Source organism: Bos taurus, chromosome 20 (genome assembly GCF_002263795.3).
Source record: "Bos taurus isolate L1 Dominette 01449 registration number 42190680 breed Hereford chromosome 20, ARS-UCD2.0, whole genome shotgun sequence".
NCBI lineage: Eukaryota > Metazoa > Chordata > Mammalia > Artiodactyla > Bovidae > Bos > Bos taurus.
In genome coordinates, this window is record NC_037347.1 from 35,002,939 (window position 1) to 35,029,698 (window position 26,760).

The 26,760-nt window shown below is 41.5% G+C and overlaps 1 protein-coding gene across 5 annotated transcripts in view; it reads left to right on the plus strand.

Moving 5' to 3' along the window:
• The first annotated feature begins 1,261 nt into the window (after positions 1-1,261).
• Positions 1,262-26,760, plus strand: part of DAB2 (DAB adaptor protein 2) — a 60,252-nt gene continuing 34,753 nt past the window's right edge. For 3 of the 5 annotated variants that reach the window (XM_005221592.3, XM_015459082.3, XM_010816799.3), the window contains exon 1: positions 1,369-1,768. The gene's annotated coding sequence lies outside the window, so the exon portion shown is untranslated. Of the gene's footprint in view, positions 1,769-2,603; positions 2,711-3,723; positions 3,983-26,760 lie in introns of all 5 variants that reach the window. The other 2 variants (XM_059878690.1, NM_001193246.2) reach the window with 2 other exon arrangements.

Genomic DNA, 26,760 nt, shown 5'->3' on the forward strand with positions numbered 1-26,760 from the left:
ATTACACAGTGGCTTTGCAGTCGGGGCTAAGCTGGAACCACAAAATACATTCTTGGTGTCCCAGGAGCTCGATTTGAGCCCCCAGTTTCCAGAGATAAAATGCAAATCCAGTGTGTGTTGCTTACTCAATAAAATCAATTACCCCCTCCCATCCAAGTCACAGTTTAGTATTTTCACATTTACTGCACACTGGAGGCGCCAGTGGTAAAGAGTCTTCCTGCCAATGCAGGAGATGCAAGAGACATCGGTTCAGTCCCTGGGTGGGGACGATCCCCTGGAGAAGGAAATGTCAACCAACTCCAGTATTCTTGCCTCGAGAATCCCATGGACAGAGAAGCATGGTGGGCTACAGTCCATGGGGTTGCAAAGAATTGTACACAACTGAGCACGCATGCCAAACACTGTCTCAGACGTTTAAAAAAAGGAAGGAAACAGACACATTTTCACAAGGATAATTTCATAATTCTTAAAAAGCAGCAAAGCTTCTGGGGATGTTTTACAATTGTTCATGATTTTAAAATATGGAAAAGATGAATCCCCAGCTTGTTAAGGTCCACTAAGTTACAACTATGGAATGCCTTCTACTGCTGAGTATTGCATATCAATATTTTCAGTGTTTTTATTCTTTTTTTTTTCTTTCTTTCTTTTGGCCAAGCCAGGAGGCTTGTGAGACCTTAGTTCCCCCACCAGGAATCTAACCTGTGACCCCTGCATTCAAAGTGGAGTCTTAACTATTGGACCGCCAGGGAAGTCCTTTTTCAAATATTTTATTTCTCATATTTCAGATTTTTCTTAGAGGTATAGGAAACACTATGGAAATCAGATAAAGTCATATTAAATGTCTACACAGGGTTGCCCATTCTGCGGGGGAAGCCAGTAAATAATCTGTTTACATCAAATATATAGCTTACTTAGATAAGTTATATAGACCTGCACATTTTTGTTTGTATCAATTTCATAGAGTATTGTTTTATGTGTATATACAGGATTATATTTCACACATAAATGCAGTGTATTTTACATATACACACAGATTACCCACCAATTTACATATACACACAGATTACCCACATCTGCCCTGAAAGAGACATGAATTCCTTTAACCGGGGTGGGAGTGCGATCACACGTGCAACTGTAGAGACAGCAGATTCTGAGCTAGCATCCACTGCCTCTAGCCAGGAAAGTCAGGAGTAAAGGCAGCCCTTTGTTCCAAGGGCCCCATCGGGTTCAGATGACTTGGGACGCCACATCACTGGAAGCGGCAGTCCAGAGAAGGAATTTTTGAGATGAAGGTCGCTGGGTCCCACCCCTTTCCTGCGGGGTTTCCCTTTCCTGTCCTTAAGCGCACTCTCCCCGGTCCCTTGCCTCAGCCCCGCGAGCCTGGGCTGCGGACGGCGCCCCGACTCCCTACTCCTCCCCTTAGCTGGGCTCGGGGCGATCGCCCCCCGCTGGTGGGGCTCCCGGCTCCCCGGAGCCGGCTACTTTGCGCGGCCCCAGCTCGAGTTAATAAACAGTTAAGTTTGGAAGACTCAGCAGACACGTTGAGGGGGAGTTACCCAACCCAGGCAGCAAAAACATCCCGGCGCATTCCTGGGGAGTCCAAAGCTGCCAGCATCTGATTAGAACCATATCTCGCCGGGAGTGGCCCGCGGCTCCGAGGCTCCCGGCCGGCGGCTATTTAAGCGCGGCAGCCGTGTGGGCAGCGCGGCAGCCAGGAGGCTCGGGCACCGAGGAGTCATGCTCGCATCGCAGAGGCGCTAGCTAGACTGTGAGTAGCTCTGGTTCCTTCTTCCCTTTGGCCCCATTTTTGGCGACCTCCCTCCCTCCTGTGCTCTTTTCCCTTCTTGGGATGCAAAACTGGGACTGTTGGGGGGTCTTATTAAGAAGACGGCGGCGTACTTGGCCAGACGGGCGCTTTTGTGGCCTGACATCCGAGGAATGCTTCCACGGAAAGGCACGAAAAGCCTTTACCTTTGGGGTCGGACTCCAGATGTCCAGCTAGTGACATGTAACAAGCGCCTCCCTTGTGTGTGTGTGTGTCTGTCTGTCTGCTTGTTCAAAAGCCCTACTGGTGTGGCTGCTGACCGCCTAATTAACTCCTCCAAGAGTGTTTATTTTTGCCGTGTGACAAAGGCTGGGGACCTGGTTTGTACCCACGAGAAGCTTTTTCCCAGTGACTGACAACGTGTGGCGTTAAAATATGAACTTTGTCTTACACCCGCATTCTTAAGAAAGTATCTGCCCAAGAGACTGAACAAACTTGTTTGAAATCCTCCGGGGATTTAAAAGGTGTTTGCCTGCTTGCTGTAATCTAGGAAGATTAAGGATGAATTTTAGGAAGGGGGGAAAAGAATGAATGGGTTAACACCGTGGAGCCCCAGTCAGCATAGCCGGTTTCATAGCATGGAACTGACTGTGTTATTTGTTCCTGCCGTCCTTCCCTCTTGACTTAATTCTTAGCAAGGAATTCAGGTCCGCAGTCAGTTTTAGCAGGGAGCCCTTTGAGTCCAAAGGGAAATCTAACTGGATTAAATAAAAATGCTTAAAGAATCTGGATGTTATCTCCACCCCCACCTTATCCTCTTTTTTTTTTTTTTTTTTAGTTTGTGTTTGGAAGGAAGAGAGGCACTCTGTAAAACGAGAAGAGCAGAAATCAGCTTCCAGACACATGGAAAGACTTAAAAATTCTGGAGGGGCGACTTCATGAATAGTAAATGTTGTTATTGCGCTATAAAGTGACTTAATGAAAAAATTTCTGGCTCTAATCAGACAAAGCAGGGGAGTGGGGTAGAAGGAGGTGAGACAGAAGTAACTCAAATAGAAGGAATGGCTGAGGAAAAGAAAGCAGCTGCAAAAAAAATGCCTTCGAGATGTCCAATAAGGCTCTCGAAATAGCTTTGATGGGATTTTAATTGATCTTCCTGCAGGCTTGAGGTTGGCTCCCCACACAGGAGCATCTCCTGGCTACTGGTGAGGGAAAAACTACTGGGAACGGGGGAGCTTGACAGCTACCGAAAGGCTTGTCTCCCTTGCTCTGGATCACCTCCACCTGGCTTCTTAAACCAGCAGCCAGACCTTGATTAGGCTACTCTTCTCCGGGGCAGGTGCCCACCCTACCTCTCACCAGGTTCTGTCTCTTCTTTGAGGGGAGATGGGCCTCCATGACACTGTAAGAAAGTTTGTTGCCATGAGAATTCACCTCTTTTGGTTGAAGTGCTAGGTATGTGGCTACACCTAATACAATGTGCAATCTTGTCGGAAAAGCACAAAGGAGGCCTGGGGGATTTCTTTCCAGTGTGTATTTCTGGGACAGATTACTTCTAAATCCCTGGTCAGTCTCCTCCTAAGGCAGACTTGGATTCTTTCTCCTGTTGATGATGAATAACTTCATTTTCCCTTCCCTTCCCACTCCCAGCTCTCTTCCTTCTTATCCAAATGGATGCCCTAGAAATCAGTCCTTCTCAAGCTCTACCCTCCTCCATTTTAAAATAGAAGATAGAGGACTGTCTCCCAGCTTTCAGCTCTGACACATAGGTAGCTGCCATTCTGGTGGTCTTAGACACAAGCTGATTTTCTCCTGAGGATGTGAGAGATGGAAGGGGGGTCCCATTGCTTATTCAAGGCCTTGCCTCATTATTAAGGGCAGAAATTAGGATCTGCGTTTCCACTCTAGACTTTTTATAGTTGTGGATTCAACTAAACGTCCAAATTCCTGTGCCTTAGGCTTGCTCCTTGCTTTGCCTGAAAGGTCGAATGACTTTCAACCACCCTGTTTGGGTTGAACAGAATTGCTTTTGAGACGCTTGTTGGCATGAAGGGACCCCAGGAAGCGGCTGTCCAGGTGGTTGGGGTGACCTTTATTTTCCTGCTCAGCCATGCCTCTGTTACCTGAGGATTTACAGAGAGGAAGACCGAAGCCTCGGTCATGGCTCCTGGTCAGTAGGAGGCTTTGTGGAGACGTGGACTCTTGGTGGTAGAGCCAGTAAGTGCTGTTTTATTTCTCATCCTACCCTCATATGTCTATAAACCTACACTAGCTACCGCAGATATTTTTCACCTGGGTAGTTGTTTTTTTCTGGCTGCATTATGTTTGTTGCTGTGTGCAGGCTTTCTCTAGTTTCGAAGAATGGGGGCTACTGACTCTTTGTGGTGTGTTGGCTTCTCATTGCAGTGGCTTCTCTTGTGGAACAGGGACTCTAGAGTGTGGGCTCAGTTAGTTGTAGCACGTGGGGTTAATTGCTCTGTGGCATGTGGGATCTTCCCAGACCAAGGATTGAACCTGTGTCCCCTGCATTGGTAGGCGGATTCTTAACCACTGGACCACCAGGGAAGCCCACCAGGGAAGCCATAGTTTTGAAGGTTCCATATGTTTCCCTTCCTCAGTCTTTCCTAACTTGAGGATTTAATCAGTGTTTTTCTTAAAGACAAATCTAAGATACTTAAATATTTAAAAAGGCTACCAAAGACAGAGCTCCAGGGTGCTAAGTTGCCCTAAGGAGAAAAGACTTGAAAGTGGACTGGTTGAGGAAGTTTTGGTATTTGACCAAACGCCTAGGGCTCTGTAGGGCCCAGGAAGGTGGCTCAGAGGGTAAAGCGTCTACCTGAAATGCGGGAGACCGGGGTTTGATCCCTGGGTCGGGAAGATCCCCTGGAGAAGGAAATGGCAACCCCCTCCAGTATTCTTGCCTGGAGAATCCCATGGATGGAGCAGCCTGGTAGGCTACAGTCCACAGGGTTGCAAAGAGTCGGACACGACTGAACGACTTCACTTTCTTTCTTTCACTTTCTAGGGCTCTCTGCTCTCCAGGGGCTTCCCTGGTGGCTCAGTGCTAAAGAATCTACATGCCAATGCAAGAGACACAGTTTCGATCCCTGGGTTGGGAAGATCCTTGCAGTAGGAAATGGCAACCCACTCCAGTATTCTTGCCTGGAGAATTCCATGGACAAGAGGAGCCTGGAAGGCTACAGTCCATGGGGTCGCAAGAGTTGGACATGACTGAGCATGCACGTGCCCTCCAAGCAGAACCAGGATGAGGACTGGCAGTATGAAACACCTGAGGAACAGGATGTGATATCTAAAAATTCTCTGGTGCTGCTGTGTAATTCTAAAGTTGAAGCCGTGCCACTGAATTGCACAGAGGTTGGCCAAAATCACATTTAGCTGAAATAGCTGTAACCCCAGATCTCTGTATTTAAGGGAAACCTAACTCATGGTTATGTATCCTGACGGGATTAATCCTGTGACTCAGAAGGAAAGCAGGCCTTGGAGTCCCCTTCTTCTACAAAGAACACACTGATTTCCTGTGAGGGGAACAAATATGCTGAGAGTGAACACAAAGCGCTGGCCCACAGGCCGTTTCTGCCTCCCACCTAGCTAAGCCAGGGAGTGGTGGTGAGCAAGTGGGTTCTGCAGTCCTGTGGCCTCAGTTCAAATCCCAGGGACTGCACTGCTGCCTGTGTGACCTTCAACAAATTGCATCACTTCTCTGTACTTAAGCTTTCTTATCCAAAGAGAATAATACCTACCCACAGTTTTGCTGGGAAGACTGTTAATCTAATATGCTTAGATTCCTATACTCCATTGTTTTGTTTTCATTTTGCCTCCTGAACTGCTGAATTACATATCTTTAGTGAAAATTATAGGCAGAATGCGGAATATCTTTGTCAAAGTTGGACACCACCCATCTACCTGAAAAATGTTAATCCCTTAAGCTCTTCATATGAACAAAGCCAGGGAATTTGCTGTGCTTACACTAAACCAACTGGGAGTTACTCTCTGTTCTCTGCCTGGAGCTTGCAGTTTGGTTTGGTCAAGCTGATCTCTGGTCTCATTTCAGTCTTTCCCCCCACCCCCAGACTCCCTACAGAGGGGGAGCAGTCCTTCCCTAAGAAGTCAGCATTGGAGTAGAAGGAAGGGGGACGGAGGGACCCCTGTACTAAACTGAGGAACTAGACTAGAAATAAAAAGCCTTCTAAGTACCTAGGGCCCCATACTGTTCTTGCCCATAGAGCTGGGCAGGTTGCCATGGTTACTCCCCTTCCCAAATCTTTTTCCTACCTTGGAAGGAAGCCTGCTACCTTAGGGTAAGCAAAATCTGAACAAATTGCTTCCTGGTCTAAAAATGGAAGTTACTTTTTTTTCTTAAGTGAGATGGAATGTCCTCTCTACCTACCTCATCTTTCCCTTCTAAACTTATTTTAATCCAAAACTTTACTCCTAATTGTCCAACTCCAGCTCATACTTACATCATCACAGTAAAGAAAAAACATTAAGACTTATAAAATTTCAGGAACATAAAAGCTGCTGCCTCAAGGTAGAAGCAGCCCGGCAGTGTCTCTCTGCTGCTATAAGTTGTAACTTAGCCTCTGGGATAGCTAGAGGCAAGTGACCTTTAACTTCTTCAAACTGGTAAGAACTTTGTGTCAACAGAGCAGCGGGAGTGAATGTTCAGCTGCAGGGAAGTTACCAGGAGGCAGAATGCATAAAGGCTGTCTCTTAGATATTTAGGTAACCACAAAGGAGAAGGAGCTGCTGGGTTGAAAGTAAAAATACTGGAAAAGCTGGGTTTGAAACATTCTCCAACCTGGAAGAGATTTGGGCAAGGAATTTATGATTGAATGTTTCCTCTGGCTAAAAAGTGACCCCATTTCTCTCTAGCAATGTGTTACTCTGAAACAGACTTAGATCTTTGTGTGACAGGTAAACTGCTAGAAGTTCTTATTTAACAGTTAAATTCATTCATTCTTTCAGTGTTGGACACTTAGCTAGAGTGTGTAGTTCACAGATAGAAAGAACTCATCTCAGACTAACTCTCAGAGTGTAGTCCCCAGATCAGCTACATCAGCATCACTTGGCAACTTGCTGGAAATGCAAATTCTTGGTTCCTATCCCAGACCCACGAAACCAAATATGAGCAGTAGGGTCCATCCAGCTGTATTCCAACAAACCCTTCACATGATCTAAGAGAAACTTTCATAACTCAGTTGTTCAATGGAAAGCATAACAAAGTAACTGAATTCCTACAATCATGGAAATAATAAAGCAAAGCATTTAAGCGGAGCTCAGTTTAACTGAATCTTAAAAAGATGAAAAAGCACAGATCCTGATTTTTTTCCCGCTATCTCAAGTACTGCTTTTTTGATTCTAGGAAAACCGATCTACTCTTTAGTTCTATATTACCACCTCGCTTCCAAATTCTTTTCCCTCTTCTGGGGTTTTAAAGGAACATAATTAATCTCCATTTATTAGAAAACTGTCCCAGTTACTTCTTTTTAAAAAAAGACTTCAGTAAACTACATCATTCTTCTTGAGCCAGATGGTTTTCTCTAACCTATAAAACGTTTTATTTTGTTTTTTCATGCCATGCCCAGAGTACAGATGAAGGCCTCTCCATCATGGTAAATGAATCTGTTGCATTTGGTTTTTATAGTGCTTTATGGTTAATGCAGTACCGTTCTTCTCCCATCTGACTTTCACTTTAAATAACTTAAGGTAGAAACAATATCTCCATTTCTTTGCTCCAGTGTGATCAATAGATATCAGCCTGCCCAAGGTCATTCCAGTAAAGTGGTAGAGTCAGGATGAAAGCATGAATCTTTATGATTAAAATCTTGATGTTTATCAAAATACTTAGTAAATACCTTTATGTGAAGTATGTGGCTAGGCTAGCAATGGAAGACCTCCCAGTGAGTAGGAATCTAGAAGAAAGTTTGAGTTACATGAAGGAAAGAGAGTAGACTCTAGTCCTGCAGTGGAATGACAGCATGGCTGCTTCTTAGGCATGATACTCAATGTCTCTGACCCTGAGTCGCTTCACTCACCTTGCACAACAGTCCTAAGAGTGACCGGTGTTAATCAGAGAGACGGGTGTTTAGCAGAGGTCGCTTCTTAGATTGAAAGATACAAGGGTGTGATGTAGGAGAGAATTGGAACTCTGAAGAGGCAGCAGAAGTTAGTGGTTAAGAACCTGGGCTCTGAACCACAAATGACTGTGTCCATAGTAACTAAGCTGATACAAATGGTCCTGTTTTCATTGTTTGTGGTCTTTAAGCAAACTGAAATCTACAGATGAATGGATTCGGGCTGCAAACGAGAAGCCCATCTTTCTTACATACCGTGAAACTATTAAACGTGAGGATCAAGCAAGAAAATGTGGCAACGCTTCGTAGACCAGTCCAGGCATACAGATGTTAACTCTTAAGGCACCTCTCAAATGTTCTCTGGGCAGGGCAGTTGCGTCCTCCTGAGGTTAACATTAATCTATGCCCAAAGAACTGGAAAGTGAAGAATAACTTCCTTAATGGATCTGTGCTGGGTGCAACTGCCCTCCTTGTTCTATTGATAAACATTTCACCCAGTGACCTCACTTATTCTTCATATTTTAAGTGTCCTATTAAGGGAACAAGACCTGTTCTAATCTTCTATAATATGTAGTGCAGATTCTAACACGCTCTTTGTCACCATTTAGTGCAGCAGAAATAAGCCACATGTGTGTGAATATTTGTCAGAGGGTTCACATAGTCCTGTGAAGATTGCTGAACCAGTCTGTCTTTGGGACACAACGTTAATCCTGATGGGAAACATATAACTTAACTTGTAGACCAAAGGATCAGAAATTGGAATGGTACAAATAGTAGGTGCTCAAATCTCCCTTCAAAGAAAATATCAGCTGTGCTTTACTACATCAGCATTGAGTGGTGGTGGTATGATTTTGGAGTTTCATTTTGGGATTTCTTTTTTAAACCTTTGCCTCTGAAGTCAGACATCTTAAATAAAACCCCAGCTTCAAAGTAGAAAACAAATATGTAACTGATCGAACAGGCTTTTTTGGCCATAGGTGGTTGACAGTATGGAGATTTAATATTGATTGCTCCCTGGACCAAGGTTTGGCTGTTAGCTGAAACTTTTCAGAAGTGTTCATATACTTGAATTGAAATGATAGTTTTATTTAATGTCCAACCTGTCTTCTGAAGGATATATTGATGCATAGATATTTGCTTGGCTGCCTTATAACTTGTTCTTGGGGGTTTTGATTTGTCAGCTGGTCTGAAATTTTTGTTGATTGTAATTGAAATTTGGATAAAAGTATTTATATCTACTTTCTAGTGGTAACTTTAAATGGTACCTTTAATTGGGTAACACCCAATAGGGAACATGTAACTGTCAACAATTGCTTCCTACAAGAAATTTAAAGAAAATGACAACCGCTCAAGTAATATATTGTTTTATTATAATTAAATGGTATACAGTAGAGTCCAGAGAAAGAAAAGGACTCATGTGATGATGGACTTGGTCTTTAAATGAATGGTGGAAGTCAGATCAGCAAAGCGAGGAAGAAAAATGCGTTCTAGGCAGAAGCTCATAAATATATCATGCAGATGTATGCCCAAAGAATACTGACTGGCCAGTCTGAACAACAGAAAGTACAAAATGGTAGAGAGGTCAGAGGTGATAGATTTGAACACAAGAGCTGTATTGCACTGAGCTTTGGATGTCAGGGCAAGAACTTAGATCTTTATCTGCTAAGCAGTGGATCCCTTTATTAAATCAGGAGAACAAAATGCTGACTCAGATCAATTAACCTAGCTATCTTGGCAGTAAGAGTTTGAGTGGTGATTGCTCAGCTGTTGAAGAAAAACCTGTATTTCATGAAAAATCAGAAAAGTAAAGATTTTAATATTAAGGATCAAATGGAACCTTGTATTACCCCTAATGTTTTAAGGGCACTACTGTTTACCAGACTGGGGGTGGAGGGGCAAGGGTGGGAGTCAGTTCAGTTCAGTCGCTCAGTCGTGTCTGACTCTTTGCAACCCCATAAGCCGCAGCACGCCAGGCCTCCCTGTCCATCACCAATTCCCAGAGTCCACCCAAACCCATGTCCATCTAGTCGATGATGCCATCCAACCATCTCATCCTCTGTCATCCCCTTCTCCTCCTACCCTCAATTTTTCCCAGTATCAGGGTCTTTTCCACTGAGTCAACTCTTCACATCAGGTGGCCAAAGTACTGGAGTTTCAGCTTCAAAATCAGTCCTACCAGTGAAAACCCAGGACTGATCTCCTTTAGGACAGACTGATTGGGTCTCCTTGCAGTCCAAAGGACTCTTAAGAGTCTTCTCGAACACCACAGTTCAAAAGCATCAATTCTTTGGCACTCAGCTTTCTTTATAGTCCAACTCTCACATCCATACATGACCACTTGAAAAACCATAGCCTTGACTAGACAGACCTTTGTTGGCAAAGTAATGTCTCTGTTTGTGAATATGCTATCTAGGTTAGTCATAACTTTCTTTCCAAGGAGTAAGCGTCTTTTAATTTCATGGCTGCAATAGCCACCTGCAGTGATTTTGGAGCCCAGAAAAATAAAGTCAGCTACTGTTTCCACTGTTTCCCCATCTATTCGCCATGAAGTGATGGGACCAGATGCCATGACCTTAGTTTTCTAAATGTTGAGCTTTAAGCCAACTTTTTCACTGTCCTCTTTCACTTTCATCAATAGGCTCTTTAGTTCTTCTTCACTTTCTGCCATAAGGGTGGTGTCATCTGCATATCTGAGGTTATTGATATTCCTCCTGGCAATCTTGATTCCAGCTTGCGATTCTTCCAGCGCAGCATTTGTCATGATGTTCTCTGCATATAAGTTAAATAAGCAGGATGACAATATACAGCCTTGACAGATTCCTTTTCCTATTTGGAACTAGTCTGTTGTTCCATGTCCAGTTCTAACTCTTACTTCCTGACTTGCATACAGATTTCTTAGGAGGCAGGTCAGGTGGTCTGGTATTCCCATCTCTTTCAGAATTTTCCACAGTTTATTGTGATCCACACAGTCAAAGGCTTTGGCATAGTCAATAAAGCAGAAATAGATGTTTTTCTGGAACTCTCTTGCTTTTTCAGTGATCCAGTGGATGTTGGCAATTTGATCTCTGGTTCCTCTGCCTTTTCTAAAACCAGCTTGAACATCAGGAAGTTCACAGTTCACATATTGCTGAAGCCTGGCTTGGAGAATTTTCAGCATTACTTTACTAGCGTGTAAGATGAGTGCAATTGTCCAGTAGTTTGAGTATCCTTTGGCATTGCCTTTCTTTGGGATTGGAATGAAAACTGACCTTTTCCAGTCCTGTGGCCACTGCTGAGTTTTCCAAATTTGCTGGCATATTGAGTGGGATGGGGGTGGGGCTAGAAAAGTAGGATAAATAATTCCCCGACCTCAACATTTCATTGAATTAGGGGAAGATTTCTACATGGATCAGAGGGCAACAATAGGTCAAGTGTAGAGAAATGGTAGGGCTAATGAGAGATCAGTGAAGACCTCAGACAATATTTCTTTTTTGTTGTTGTTATTTTTTAATTGGAGGATAATTGTTTTACAATGTTGTATTGGTTTCTGCTATACAACATGAATCAATCATAATTATATATTTGTATATATATATATATACACACATATACTTACACCCTCTTCTTCTTTTCTAGTGAGTTGGTTGTTTGCGTCAGGTGGTCAAAGTATTGAATCTTCAGCTTCAGCATCAGTCTTCCCAATGATTATTCAGGGTTGATTTCCTTTAGGATTGACTGATTTGATCTCCTTGCAGTCTAAGGAACTCTCAAGAGTCTTCTCCAGCTCCATAGTTCAAAAGCATCAATTCTTCAGTGCTTAACCTTCATTATGGTCTAACTCTCACATCTGTACATGATTACTGGAAAAACCATAGCTTTGACTATACTGACCTTTATCGGCAAAGTGATGTCTCTGCTTTTTGGGAGTAGCAGAGGGTGAGATGGTTAGATAGAATTACCGATTCAATGGACATGAATTTGAGCAAACTCTGGGAGATAGTGAAGGATGGGGAAGCCTGTTGTGCTGCAGTTCATGGGGTTGCAAAGAGTCAAACAGGACTTATCGACTGAACAACAAACAGCCCCTTCCTCTGAGCCTCCCTCCAACCCCACCGCCATCCCATCCCTCTAAGTCATCACAGTGCCAAGCTGGGCTCCCTGTATTATATAGCAGCTCCCCACTAGTTATCTATTTTGCACATAGTAGACACATCTTGGATGGACTTTGAATGATGGGTAGGAATACAAGTAGGTAAGGCAGCAAATGCTACAGCCTAGGGAGATAATAAGAGAAGGTATTGTGTGTGTGTCCATGGTAAACAGAAGTGATCAGCCTCTCCAGGGAACAGGTGTCTATGTATGTATTTAGTGTGCATTCTAATTATGCAAGGCTTTGAATCTCAGGTTGACTTTGAATGGAGGGACTGAACACTGATGCCTGATTAATATAAAATCAGGAAACCCTGAGGTCTGATAGGGCACCACTACAAGAATTCAACCATGAAAATAGGTCAGGGACAACTAAAGTCTCTTACAATTTAGATTCTCATTGCATCCTTTTGAGAAGATGAAAGGTAGAATTCACCCCACAAAGAGCTTCTTTACTTCAAATATTCTACTATTATGAAATACCTGTACTGCGTGTATCAGTTCAGTTCAGTTCAGTCGCTCAATCATGTCTGACTCTTTGCAACCCCATGGAATGCAGCATGCCAGGCTTTCCTGTCCATCATCAACTTCTGGAACCTGCTCAAACTCATGTCCATTGAGTCGGTGATGCCATCCAACCATCTCATCCTCTGTTTTCCCCTTCTCCTCCCACCTTCAATCTTTTTCAGCATCAGGGTCTTTTCTAATGAGTCAGTTCTTCGCATCAGGTGGCCAAAGTATTGGAGTTTCAGTTTCAGCATCAGTCCTTTCAATGAATATTCAGGATTGATTTCCTTTAGGATTGACCGGTTTGATCTCCTTACAGTCCAAGGGACTCGAAAGAGTCTTCTCTAACACCACATTTCAAAAGCATCAATCCTTTGATGCTCAGGTTTCTTATGGTCCAACTCTCACAGCCATACATGACTACTGGAAAAACAGTCCATTTTTTTTTTTATTAAAAAATATCAAAATAGCACTGTGTTAAGAGTTGGCTAATTTTGAGGAGCAAGGTATGTGCCACAAGGGAGTACAGCTTTTTTGGAAGCAGGAATTCAGGATGGTGATGAGGGAGGATGGGGAAGGAATGCCAGAAGTAAGTAAAAACAAATTCGCTTTTGGTGGAGAGGAGGAGGGATGAAAATGAAGAGCAGTTATGGAAAATAGAGGGCCAGAAGTGTGCCACATTCAGTAGATATGTGAACAGTCTAAGATACAATCTTAACTTCATTGTGGATCTTTTAGGTATATCCATGAAGAAAAGAAAATCTGTGCTTCCGTTTCCAGATAGTGTGTAGAGACACAAATGTTCAGCTTTCCATACGAGAACTCTGTAATACTATAATAGAAACAGTGGATGCAATGTGCACTGCTTTAGGATCCAGATTCTTGTATTTCATGCAGCCAGCACTTGTTGAGGGCCTTGCTATTCAGGGTGATGGTAAGCCATTTTCCTTTAAAAAAAAAAAAAATTATTTACTTTTAATTGAAGAATAATTGCTTTACAGTATTGTGTTCATTTCTACCAAACATCAACATGAATCAGCTGTAGGTTTATCCATGTCCCCTCCCACTTGAACAGCCCTCTCGCTTCCCTCCCCTTTTCACTTCTCTAGGTTGTTACCAAGCCCTGGTTTGAATTCCCTGAGTCATACTAAAGCCATTTTCTTGATGAAGGCTGACCTTAGCAAAATGTTACCTAATATTCTCTTGCTAATGCTTTTGTAAACGAAGTAGTGCTCTTTAAAAGAACCAAAGATACTAGTAGGGACCCATGGTTATATTTTCAAAATATTGATTCATTTACATCCACAGTTCAGTTGTTTGGCCTGATCTGAAAGTGACACTGTTGTACTCTTAGAAAAACCTTGTAATTAAGAGTGCCACAGACTCTTTTTGGTTCTAGAACATAGTGGTTTGTGTCATCTCTGAATTGCTTGTGCTCCTGAAGTGACAAAACTGCTGTCAAAGGAGCATGGTGTTTCTTTCCCATGTTTATGAAAACAGCATTGATTCAGGGCTCTAGTTTTAAGATACTTTGCAGGAAACATTGTTGACAGTCCTTAATGATCTAACATATCACAAGATTTTTTTCTTCCCACTGGCTCTGTCACAGAGATGCAATATTGTCTTCCAGATTGCAATATTATTACAGTGAAAAGTGTTAGTTGCTCAGTTGTGTCCCGACTGCTCCTCTGTCCTTGGAATTCTCTAGGCTAGAATACTGGAGTGGGTAGCCATTCTTTTCTTTCAGCTGATCTTCTTGTCCCAGGGATTGAACTTGGGTCTCCTGCATTGCTATCCAAGCCACCAAGAAAGCCCAATATTGTTATAGAATACTCCCAAATATTCAATGTAAATATCCCCCGTCTAATTAATGTTTTAAGTAAATGTCATCATTTTAAACTGTCTTGAAAAGGAAAATTATGCTCTTAGACAAAATTTTAATCTTTCCATGGTCAATATTTAAAAGCGAGCAATTTATAGAATTCCTTGAAGTAGTCTAATTTTACCTTCTTTTACTAAACGTTATTAATGGCAGTGAAACTTTATAGCCTAATTGGAAATATTTCATCTAAAATACTCAGCTTATTTTACATGCTTATTTTCTCTCCTCTGCCTACACTGTAAGCCCCTTGAGAGCTGTATCTATTTTTGTCACTGTATATATAGCATAATACAGTGCTTAGTACACAGCAGGTGTTCAATAAACATTCACCAGGTGAATGAGTGACTCAAGCTACTCATCTGCAACATTATTTGGAATTTATTGTAAATTGAGCAGATGGGGAGCTTCAGCTTGCCTTATCTTCGGTATAAGCAAAATAGTTTTAAGTCTTTTTTTTTAATTTTAAGGTTATTTATAATGAGCAATATCCCTAGGTTCCTCTAAGTTATATCAGCACAGGGCCTGAGAAAGGCCGACAAGCTGTTACTGAAATTTAACAGATAGTGTGTCCTTTCAAGTCCTTGGTTTAACCTCTTCCACTGGAATGGTCATCATGGCCCTCAAATCTATCTGACCCCATGAACACAATCACTGGCTGATAATAATCATAGAGGTGAATAGTTCTCAACCTGGTATTTCCTCCAAGGACAGCTTCTTATTCTTCTCCTGTTTCTCCTTTTAAAAGCATCCACCAAACTATTTACTAAAGAACTAATAGAAATTGAGAAAAATAAATGAAACCTTTGGCTCAGTACTGGATAATTAAGGTTATCCCTTTCATAGCACAATTTCTGCTCAAATCAAGGAAGCTGAGTTTTAATTTGGGTGTGCAACTATATTACAGGTAAATATTTGATATCCATTAGGCTTTTTAAATGCTGACTTTGGTCTCCAGAGAGACCTCACTGGATCTAAGGAAACCAATCTGGAAATTGGCGTTAGGCCATACTCTGACCAACTTTAAAAATCCTAGCTTAGGAGTTTTTGTCAAGCCATAGTGAGCATTTGATTCAAAACTTACTGTTCATTTGCTTTAATGTATCAGGAGCTTTCCTCAACACCTTTGGATAAGTAAACGTCAGTTAATGAAGTCTAAGATGACAGTATGGAAAGCTTGCTGTGGGCAGCAGTCCACATGCTTCCAGAGATGTTCAAGTTCAATTTGTAGGTTCTTTTAGCTTTTGAGTTTAATTTCAGGTGACTGATCCTAGAGTAGCTTCATGGTTCTGTCTTTAGCCCAAGTTAGACTATAGATTTACCTACATTTTAAATATTGCTATATGACAAATTAGCACTTCTCTAAGGAATTTCATTTTAGAAATGCAGAAAGGCACATGTCACCCTAATATCACTATTCTAAATCTATTAGAAGCAGAAATCTGGCTCTCACCCTACTGTCAGTCTTTTTAGCCAGCATTTCCTTGGTATTGATCCTTCTAGTCTCTCAGTGGTTTTATAGAGAAACATATACACGATGGGAGAATGCTATATATTCTGCTTTAAACAAGGAGCTCTAATGACATGACTACTTTAGTTCACAGTTGCCTTTTACAAAAGTTGTCCCTTCAGGTGCTCAAATTGCAAATATCACTTTACTTACGTAATAAAACTGACTTGAGAATTCTTCTTTTAGGTTTTAGAATGAAAGTTATAAGACATATTGCCCCCCCTCTTTTTTTTTTAAGCCATCTTTAGGACACACTGTTTATTTGAAGTTTGAGGGTCACCAAGCATCTTAGCTTGGTAAGATGGGATAACCTTGAATCTGACATTTAACATTGTCAGACCTTAACCTTTCAATTAAAAGGCTTTGTTTCCAAAAGATTAGCCACGTAAGTAAATGAAAGAAACCGGCAGTGTTGAATCACTCAAAATGGCAAGTTCATGCAACTCTCCTACTACAAAGCTATCTGGCTCTTTGATGCCATACACAGACTTGTCACCACCTTGACCTCCACACCGTTGCTCAAAATCTACAAGTCTTCTCAGTACTGTCTAGACAAAAGAGAGTTCTGTAAATCCACTCTAATCCAGTCTGACCCACTTTTCAACCTTTTTTTCATAATATAACCCAGCACGCGTCCAGTATTCTAGCCAAGATGACATAAATATCCTTTTCTCATTGCTATCACTTCCTCTTTCCCAAATGTCTTATCTGGCTAACATTCATTCCACCTATCAGAAGAGCTACAAAAATCCTCTCTTTTTGCCTGTATTGTTCTAAAACAAAGAAATTCAGAGCATAGATATTAGATGCATGTGACTTTCAGGGAGCTGATTGACTTCTGTACTTCAGCATCCACGCTTGTCAAATAGAGAGGACAATACTTTCTTCTAGGACTAAATAAGAGATACATAGCCTCACACCGGGCAAGTAATAAATATTCAATAAATTTAATGCTGAAAAATATGGTATTCCTTCTGTGTTTCTAAAAAACCTATTAAAGCCATCCCCAACCCTGAACTCCCAACCTACTTTACTCTGCTGTCTTTTTCCAGACCACCTGTCAGCTTCTGAAACCCGTAGTCCGTTTATGGGTTTCCTGTGCTAGAGTGTAAACCCCATAAGGTAAAAAGGAATGAATTTGAGTCAGTTCTAATGAAGTAGATGGTCTTAGAACCTATTATACAGAGTGAAGTAAGTCAAAAAAAGAAAAACGAATATTGGATTATTAATGCATATACACAGAATCTAGAAAGATGGTACTGATAACCCATTTGCAGGTCAGCAGTGGAGACTCCGACACAGACTTGTGTACACAGCAGCGGGAAGGAGAGGGTGGGAAGAACTGACAGAGTAGCACTGAAACTTACATTACCACATGTAAGATAGATTGCCAGTGGGAATTTGCTGTATGACTCAGGGAGCTCAGCACAGTACTCTGACAATCTAGAAGGGTGGGATGGGATGGGAGGTGAGAGGGAGGTTCAAGAGGGAGGGGACAGATGTATACCTATGGCTGATTCATGTAGATGTATGGCAGAAACCAACACAACAGAGTAAAGCAATTATCCTCCAATTAAAAATAAATAAATTTAATAAATAAACTCTATAAGGGAATAGATCTTTATTTCACTCACTGATGTATCTCAAGTGCTAGAAGAGTGCGTGGCACATAGTAGGGATGTAGATTTATTACCTTGTTGGCACTAATCACTGGCATTCAGGGGTTAACTTTGTTTCCAGGCTCTAAAGTGTAATGGCTTTGAGCAGGTATCAATCACTAAACCCTTATGCTTTCAACAATAGCAAAAAAAAAAAAAAAGCTGCTTATATTTGAAGGCCTTTTGAATTTTCTAGTAGCACGGCTTCAGAGCAAAATCTAGGGTAGCCAATGATTTACCATCTGTGGAGTCACACTGACTAAGCACAACGCTCTTAAGAGTCAACAGGGGTGGCATTTGACTCTTAAGAGAATCTCTTAGTTGAAGATGAAAATGTAGAATGCAATTTCAGTTAGAGAACCTCAACTCTGGAGAGGATGGCCAGATATTTTATTCACATCCTACTTGTGATGAAAATGAAAGTGAAAGTCACTCAGTCATGTCCAACACTTTGCAACCGCATGAACTATACAGTCCATGGAATTCTCCAGGCCAGAATACTGGAGTGGGTAGCCTTTCCCTTCTCCAGGGGAATCTTCCCAACCCAGGGATTGAACCGGTGTCTCCCACATTGCAAGTGGATTCTTTACCAACTGAGCTGACAATTAATCTTAAAAGTAAAACTTTGCTTATCTTAGAGAGACTAAGAAAGCATGTTATTGTTGTTCTTCTCACTGTTTTCTTTGGTGAAACTCATTGTCTACATGCTTCTATACATTCTGGTTTTTAAAGAGATTACAACTATATTACCAACTAATATATATAAAATAGATGAACAACAAGGTCCTACTATAGAGCACAGGGAACTATATTCAATATCCTGTAATTATCCATAATGAAAAAGAAAAAATTAAAACTATAAATATATTTCTAATTTCAAGTTTTACTGCAGTAGCAGACATCATTGGATTATAGAAAAGCTTTATCATTGCTTTTTTTAAAGAACTTGTCTTAACCTCCTTGTGTACAATATTGAGTCTTTTTAATAAAGATTGGATTAGGAACTTAATAGCGGCTTTCAAAGACTTGTCTTTGCACAGGGCTATAGAGTTCGGCTAAGGAAACAAATGATCTAATTGCATTCCCTCATGCTAAAAATGCCTACATAATGAGACTGGAAAATAGCAGATGCCACTGTGGAGTGACTCTAAAGACCAACTCTAAAAACCAACTAAAGTTCCTTTTATTTAATGACCATATATAATAAGGATCATAAAGAGAAACTACAAATGGAGTCCCTTTCCAATCACTTATATCCATTCATGTTTTCCTTAAGTGGTGGTGGTGGTTTAGTAGCTAAGTCATGTCCGACTCTTGGGATCCCACGGACTGTAGCCTGCCAGGCTCCTCTGTCCATGAAATTCTCCAGGCAAGAATACTGGAGTGGGTTGCCATTTCCTTCTCCATTTCCTTAAGTATTTAAATGTCAATTGCCTAGCAGACACAATTTTACAACAGGTCATTAATTGTTCAGATAACAGATGAGATTGCTCTAAATGCTAATGAAACCACTTGCTCAGTGAATCATTGATGTTGACTGTGAAGACTAATCAGAAACCTTTTTGTAGTTGAATATAAATATGATATCTCATAATGGGTCAGAAGGTTTCAGTAGAAGCCCAACAAAGTGGCTGGTGATAAGGAACCATGCCCACTAGTTCATGCGTGCATATTATGTCGCTTTAGTCATGTCCAACTCTTTTCAGCCCTGTGGACTATAGCCCACTCTTCTATCCATAGGATTCTCTAGGCAAGAATATTGGAATGGGTTACTATGCCCTCCTCCAGGGAATCTTCCTGACCCAGGGATCAAAGCCACGTCTCTTATGTCTCCTACATTGGCAGGTGGGTTCTTTACCACTAGCACCACCTGGGAAGCTCTACTAGCCCTAGTCTACTAGCTCATCTCATGCTCAATCTGTAGAGCTGTGTGGCACACCCACGATTTGTCGTCTTAAGAAGGCAATGAAAACCAACAGGGATGGTGTACATGCAACAGGCCTGAGAGCAGGGAGAATTCCCATTTCATCAGCTTATTCTGGGAAAGTCTTCCCATAGCAAATTAAATTTTTGAGCAATTGTTTGCCTTAAAGTCAAGGCTTGACCATGAGGTGACACTTGGTAACTATGAGTGCTAAGCAGGTTATAAATGGTAACTTAATGCAAAAGACAAATATTCAACACAATTTCTTTTTTAAAAAATTTTATTGAAATATACTTAATTTACAATGTTGTTTTAATTTCTTACAATTTGTAGTCAAAGCTCTGAGAACTAGAAAACAGATACAGTTCACAGGCTTTTAGCACAACTGTTAGACAATACAGTACTCCCACTATTAAGTTAAATTCATTTAATTGGAAAGGATAGAGGGTTACCCAGTATTAGATTCACACTATCTTGAGCTGCAGATGAATAACACATTTTAACAGACACAGAGACAGATCTAATAAATGTCTTTATAGTCCAGAAAGCCAGAAAAATTATATAGATTGTCCTAGTATATAAATTTATCATTTCAAATATGTTAAGCTCTTTGGGAAGTAGCAGTTCCTTTGCTTCTATGTGAATTGATGGTTTATTTAGTTAATGCATTTATTGCCTTTATAAAATTTTTAAAGTAATGTATTTATTTTTTACTGTCCTGTGTCTTCATGCTGCAAGGGCTTTTTCCTAGTTGTGGCAAGTGAGGGTCACTCTCTAGTTGTGGTGTACCGGCTTCCCTTGTTGCAGAGCACAGGCTCTCAGGTTCATGGGCTTCAGAAGTTGCAACACTGGGACTCAGAAGTTGCAGGTCTCTGGCTCTAGAGCACAGGCTCAGTAGTTGTGACACATGGTGCCACAGTGGCTCAGTGGTTGCGCCACAGCATGTGGGATCTTCCTCGATCAGGGATCTAACCTGTGTCTCCTGCATTGGCAGGCAGATTCTTTACCACTGAGCCACCAGGAAAGGCCCATTGATACCCAAACTATGCTGTTTAATCAGGCTAATAATATAGGTTTATAGGAAACAACCGGAGAAGGCAATGGCACCCCACTCCAGTACCCTTGCCCAGAAAATCCCATGGACGGGGGAGCCTGGTGGGCTGCAGTCCATGGGGTTGCTAAGAGTCGGACACGATTGAGCGACTTCACTTTCACTTTTCACTTTTATGCATTGGAGAAAGAAATGGCAACCCACTCCAGTGTTCTTGCCTGGAGAATCCCAGGGACGGGGGAGCCTTGTGGGCTGCCGTCTATGGGGTCGCATAGAGTCGGACACGACTGAAGCGACTTAGCCGCAGCAGCAGCAGCATAGGAAACAACATATTGCATTAAATATTACTTCATGTAAATATAAAGTTAAGACACTGATTACTTCTTCAATCTTGCAGAAAAATATCTAGATCAACTGTAAAAAACAATCATGTTGGAACTGGACAAGAAAAGTATCATTTTTCTAGGCTCCTCACAAAGTCATTGGTTAATGCCACCTCAGGAACTTATCTTTTGAAAAAGAGAAAATAGTAAATGAAACATTCAAGACTTGAGCCTTTGAAAATGCGTATAATGACATAACCAGGACAATTTTCTTAAGTACCTTTTTTTTTTTTTTTTATGCAGCTGGCACAAGTTTGTCATTCCCTCCCCACCCACGGAGCTCTGGGATGGTTTTAATATTAGCAGAGATGACTTAAGAAAACAATCCAGTGGACTATATGTGTTAGAAAATCTTCAAAGTCACTCTTTAAATCCCAGAGTAAACTTTTCGACATCTGTACAGATTAAGGTGATACTTGAGATTTTTCCTTGTATTTCTTGATTAGTACAACCAAGAAAGAAAACCAGTAACCTGTATCTTCATTTTCTAACAACTCTTAACTTAGTTCACTGAAACACCACCTCCATTTTAACTTAATTTGCAGAAGTCACTTAAATGATTGCTAAATGTCTAATAGAAATTGACTTCCTGAAAACTTCTTTAGATTATTAACATTTAATATTTGGAATATATAGAAGTGGCTTTTACCTAAAGGCTTTAGTAGGTATGCTGCTGCTAAGTCGCTTCAGTCGTGTCCAACTCTGTGTGACCCCATAGACTGCAATCGGTCTTGCTTAGAGGCTCCCCCATCCCTGGGATCCTCTAGGCAAGAACACTGGAGTGGGTTGCCATTTCCTTCTCCAATGAATGAAAGCGAAAAGTGAAAGTGAAGTCACCAAGTTGTGTCTGACTCTTAGTGACCCCATGGACCCCATGGAGGAGCCCATCAGGCTCCTCTGTCCATGGGATTTTCCAGGCAAGAGTATTGGAGTGGGGTGCCATTGCCTTAGTATCCATGAATTACTCTTCCCAACTTGTGAATTATATATCAGGATTGCTAAGGTAGATGCCTAGAAATGTTTGTGGAAGGGAGGACCAGTTAATGATGACGACTTACCTAATAGTAACAGGTTTAATTGGCTGCTTTCATGTGGATTTATGTATAGAATTCATGAAACAAAGTGTCTCACCTACTTAGACTTTAAAAATGAAAGTCTGGTATTAAGTGGTAGATCTTTTTCTTGTAATTGGAACTTCCTGTGCTCATCTGTCTCTGCAGTGAATGAACCATATATACATATTTTGATACTTGGAACACTTTACTACAGACATTGTTCACTGTAGTTGCTTCAACTGCCCAGCAATTAAAATCCCAAAACTGTTTCGTTTAGCATGAATTAGTGTGCTGCTGTTTAGAATTTTTCCACCCCTTGGTTTAAAAATGCATTGGTTTATCCCTATATACTTATTTGGTCCAATACCATTTCCCAAAAGATGAGGGAATAATGACGGAGTGTGAACCTTAGTTCAAGGATGCTTGTGCATTTCCACTACTTCCTCCATCTCATTCTGCAGCAACCTCTTAGACTATCTATGTGCTCACAAGTTCAAAGCAGGTGGTCTAGCTATTTCAGACCATTTTTAGAACCTGTCACCTAAATTTTCAACACTTGGGTAATATTAATATATCATTGCAAGAAGCAAGAAAGCAAGTTGGTAGGTTCACCTTTCTGCTTATCTAACAGAACCAGCAATTACCTAGGGATTTCGTATCTGTTAACTTATCTAATTTGGCCAGTAACCAAGAAGTAAGCAAATGAGTGTAAATGCATATTTCTTCCAGATGAGTTCCCCTGACCTTTTAGATTTCATTCTGGTGACTTCCTAACCTTCAGCAAGGTAGATTGCTGATGTTGGGAGAGGAGAGGGCTGGTTATCAGGTTGCTGTTTCTCTGTCAACCTGAAATTCAACAAATATTAATAGATAGAAAATTTCTTTTTATTTTTAAATGATTCATTTTTCCTTTATCTTATTTAAAAGCAACCAGATCTTCCTAAAGGAAATCAGCTAAATCATGAAGCATCACTCTTAGAGTGATAACTGATATATCAAGTACACAGGTAATAGTTAACAGTAAGTTAACTTACTGAATCACTGTGCTATACACCTGATACTAACACCACATTGTAAATCAACTACACTACAATAAATAAAATAGTGTAAAAAGTAGTGCATACATATATACATCAAATGATATGTAGTAGAATGTTCATAGAAGCCCAATTCATAACAGCTCCAAATTGGATAAAATTTGTGGTATATTCATATAATGAGATATGTTGTAATATAATGAACAAGATACAACATAGCTGGAACTTCATAAATATTGTGTTGAGTAAAATAAAGCAGATGCAGAAGCAAGAAAAAAATTAAGTAAATAAAAAAAAAATACAGGTGCTTCTAAATAATGTATATTTTTTTCCTGAATTCTTCTAACATTCAAAATGACTCCTCTACCTTTCAAGGTGACTGTTGTAATGGCAATCAAGTAGAAAGTGGGACCTGTTTAACAGTTAAGATTTATGTGTACAAGAATCATAGGTGAAATCACAGAGGGGCGCAAATGTATAAACCATGTATCCTGAAGTCCATGTGCTGGGTGTACCACATGGCCGGGCTGACTTCATTCAGGATTGCTTCATTTGGGAACGAGAAAGCACAAATTGATGCTGTGTGTTCTAGGAAAGAAACTGCTAAGTTTCATCTGTATGATTTATTTAAAAGCTAGCTTGAAATTAAGAAGAGGGATGAGTTTTGTTAAATGAACTTGGGAAGGATAGATATGAGAGCAATGAAGTATTTACTGGTCATTTGGGAAAAGTATACCTAGATATGAGGGAAGGTTATTGAAGAAGGTATGAATAGTGTTCAGTTCAGTTCAGTTCAGTTTAGTCGCTCAGTCGTGTCCGACTCTTTGCGACCCCATGAATTGCAGTACGCCAGGCCTCCCTGTCCATCACCATCTCCCAGAGTTCACTCAAACTCATGTCCATTGAGTCGGTGATGCCATCCAGCCATCTCATCCTCTGTTGTCCCCTTTTCCTCCTGCCCCCAATCCCTCCCAGCATCAGAGTCTTTTCCAATGAGTCAACTCTTCACATGAGGTGGCCAAAGTACTGGAGTTTCAGCTTTAGCATCATTCTTTCCAAAGAACATACACTTAGAAATCAAATGTACGACACTCCTTTTCCCTTGTTCTGATTTATTAGTATTTTGACTACATTTTCTTGCAAGGGACAAACATAATATCCACTGTGCATTTAGGTACAAAATTCAAAGTAAAAATCATATGTTTCTGTGATTTTGTACGAGCTCCATAATGCTTCTCAAATTACTTCCCCAGAGGCCCTGCAATAGAAGAATTTCAGATACTTCCATGTTAGTAGTTTGGTCCTTAAAGAAAAAAAAAAAAAAACCTTAAAAATATTTCATAGATTGTTTATTCTCTATTCTAAAGAGAGTATTCTACTCTCTTCCTTTGCCCTTAGGATGGGAGGGAAGCAGAATGAAATATAGTATCTTTTACTATCTAATAATATGAAGTAAAGTTCTTCTGAATTCAGATTTTAAAACTACAGCTCGTGTCCCCAGCCTTACAACAGCACCTAGGGCGAGTTACTGTGCTACCATGACACCGTGATGACTTTTGTCCCTGAAGCAAGTGCACTGGTGACTGAGGCAGGGGCTGCTGTCTCTGGTCCCGCCAGGCTGTCCCAGGGTCAGGGGAGAAGTGCTCTGCAGGGCTCTATCATGTCCCCACAGGCCCTCAAGTCACACAGCTCTTTCAGCGTGCTCATACGTACCAAGCCAGGGTATTGTGTGTTCAAAAGTCTATTCAGTCATAACCCTATGGACTGTAGCCCACCGGGCTCCTCTGTCCACAGGATTCTCCAGGCAAGAATACTGGAGTGGATTGCCATGCCCTCCTCCAGGGGACCTCTCCGACCCAGGAAGATCTCTTATGTCTCCTGCACTGGGAGATGGGTTCTTTACCACTAGCACCACCTGAACCAGGGTACTGAAGCCTGCCCAAAGTGCCAGCATGTCTTCCTGACTGGGTTAGCTGGGGACCCTGACATTGGAGCCCAGTCTTTTTTGAGGGGTGGGGTGGGGGAGAGGGGGCATTGCACTGGGTCTTCATTGCTGTGCTTTCTCTGGTTGTAGCGAGCATGGGCTACTCTTCATTGTGGTGCACAGGCTTCTCATCGTGGTGGCTTCCCTTGCTGTGGAGCATGGGCTCTAGGCACGAAGCCCGCAGCGTTGCAGCATGTGGGCTCTGTAACCATGGTGTGCGGCTCCAGGACGCATGGGCATCAGTAGCTGCAGCACACTGACTTAGTTGCCCTGAGGTATGTGGAATCTTCCCAGAGCAGGGATCAAACCCGTGTCCCCTGCATTGGCAAGTGGATCCCCATCCACGGTGTCACCAGGAAAGTCCTGAGCCCCGGTTTGAATCTAGCCTTCTTATTTTTTATCTGTTCCTCAGACATAAGGAGTTTTCCCTCCCCTTCTTCCCATACCTCCCCCCACGTTCCCACTCCATGTTGGACCACTTCAATCCACTGGCCGTTTCCAGATATGTCTTACCTTGATAAACAAATTTACCTACTAAGTTGCCAGCTACCTCTGAGCCTAAAGCCCAAGGTGTATGGAGAAGGGTAACCTTTGTTTCCAAGCCCCTCCTACCCCCTCAAATTTCCTTTCCTCCAGAACAATGGATTCCTAACTGGCGCTAGTGGTAAAGAACCCACCTCCCAATGTAGGAGACATAAGAGATCTTCCTGGGTCGGGGAGATCCCCTGGAGGAAGGCATGGCAATCCACTCCAGTATTCTTGCCTGGAGAATCCCTTTCCTTAGAATTGAGAATCACTCATGGCTCCTTCCATAGGTGATTCGTTATCTCTCTAATAGAGAAGCAGCTAATAAGGTGGTTCAAGATGGTGCTTAATGAACCATCTATGAACTTGACTCAAGGATGTAGTCATTACCTCTCTTCCCCACATAGCTCCTGAGGCATGAGTAAAAGGAGGTGTTAACGTTGAGACAGGCGTGCTCTGTAAGGTCAATTAATCCAATCCTAAGCATCATGCATACGTATTCACAAAAACTCTACACGGTCCATAGACCACAGAGATATTCCAACAGCACCTTCTTTCCTAGAGTTTGACTAAGTGTAAGGAGAGATTCTAGAGTCAGTTTGCTGTGTCTTTGTTCACACAAACATATTAACTTGTGCCCAGCTTGCACAAGTTACTCAGTGAATCTATACATTCTACCTTTTCTAATCCTAGTGAAGTCTTCAAAATAAGTCATTGCACTTGTAAAATTGATCATCTACAATACCTCAGTTCACCTTGTGAGTAATTTTTAGACATTTTTAGTGAATTGGTTGCATTGCACAGTCTAGGGAATAGGCCTTCATTCAGATAATAACATATCAGATATTACATATCTGTTATTATTCAGATAATAACATTAAGCCTATTTTGGGGGCTTCCCATATGGCACTAGTGGTCAAGAACCAGCCTGCCAATGCAGGAGACATAAGAGACTCAGGTTCAACCCCTGGGTTGGGAAGATCCCCTGGAGGAGGGCACAGCCAACAGCTCCAGTATTCTTGCCTGGAGAATCCTGTGGACAGAGGAGCCTGGAGGGCTACAGTCCTCGGGGTCACAAAGAGTCAGACACGACTGAAGTGACACATGCAAGCCTGTTTTTAAAGTCTTAAATTCTCCTAAACACTTTTATTATGATGACTGTTCTTTAGGCTCAGTTAGGAAATACTCCTAATAAAAACTTATTTTAAAAACAAAATGGGTGGAGGTGGGTACAAAATTGAGAGGTCATAATGAGTCAA